The 1,143-nt window shown below is 40.0% G+C and overlaps 1 protein-coding gene across 2 annotated transcripts in view; it reads right to left on the bottom strand.

Moving 5' to 3' along the window:
• LOC106810585 (max-like protein X) overlaps positions 1-670 on the bottom strand; it is a 54,728-nt gene extending 54,058 nt beyond the window's left edge. The window contains exon 1 of one of the 2 annotated variants that reach the window (XM_014813980.1): positions 584-670. The gene's annotated coding sequence lies outside the window, so the exon portion shown is untranslated. Of the gene's footprint in view, positions 1-495 lie in introns of both variants that reach the window. The other variant, XM_014813979.1, reaches the window with a different exon arrangement.
• Between the last annotated feature and the right edge of the window lie 473 nt (positions 671-1,143).

Genomic DNA, 1,143 nt, shown 5'->3' with positions numbered 1-1,143 from the left:
GCGACGGTACCGTCGCAGGAGCAACAGCCTTAAGAAAATGCCATAGGTTTCAATGGGCTACATGTTCTCTATCCTTGAACCGACCCTCTCAGCTATCTATGGCCGTGACAGTCGTATATAACTCATTCACACGCACGCACGCACGCACGCACGACTCGCAGCTAGCGCCTGCATACCTCCCAACTCTCATTGGTTGATACAAATCACGTGTCTGAAACTCCTGTTTTAATAATTCCTTTTATTGTGCATTGTGACCCTAAACCTAACCCTAACCCTAACCCTAATCCTAACCCTAACCCTAACCCTAACAATACTTAAAATTTAATTTTAAAAATTAACTATATTTGTATCAACCAATGAGAGTTGGGAGGTATGCAGGCCCTAGCTGCGAGTGCACGCACGCACGCATGTATATATATATATACATGTTTATACATATATTATTGTTTATACCGCATGTTTATACATATATTATTTATCTTAGTGGCTACTTACCTATTTTAATTTCGCGTACAAACAAAGCTGAGTACCAGGCATAGAGTTATATATTAGTTAAATATTATATATATATTTATACAACTACCAGGCAATTCTTATCCATTCCTAGATGGCGCACTCAGATCAAAAACAACAGCTAGCATAACGTACAAATATATTATGCCAGGCTCCTTCCACCAAACACAGCTATGTCAGTATGTGTCTACTATATCTGTTTACTACTCTGACAGCTTTTTGACGTTTATGTGCGTTCAAATAAATATTTTTTAATGTGAATTCAAAACTTCTTACAAAACATTTCGGTTTTGCATGAGTACCACCATCAGACACCAGGTAGCGCGGGTAACAGGAAGTTGACAAGAATGGCGCAAACGGGTGAATTTCCACTCCACAAATGTATATTTAGTGGAAATGTGAGAAGACTTTCATCCCTTTTACGAGCACATGACATTTCTGAGCAAGATATCTATGGTATGTGCTACGCGCATCAATGGAATGCCGTGAATATTTCACGGAGCCTGTTAGATTCGAAGTGCCGTACATGATCACACTTACTTAGCTCTAGATACAATAATGTAACCCAAACCCAAGAGGATAGGGTTACAAAGTGCCCCTACCCTTTTCTGCGGAGGAATGCCCGAGTGA

The sequence above is a fragment of the Priapulus caudatus genome, unplaced genomic scaffold (assembly GCF_000485595.1).
Source record: "Priapulus caudatus unplaced genomic scaffold, Priapulus_caudatus-5.0.1 Scaffold455, whole genome shotgun sequence".
In the NCBI taxonomy this organism is placed as follows: Eukaryota; Metazoa; Priapulida; class Priapulimorpha; order Priapulimorphida; family Priapulidae; genus Priapulus; species Priapulus caudatus.
The sequence above is the reverse complement of the archived record's forward strand: the minus strand, read 5'-3'. Positions and strand labels throughout refer to the sequence as shown.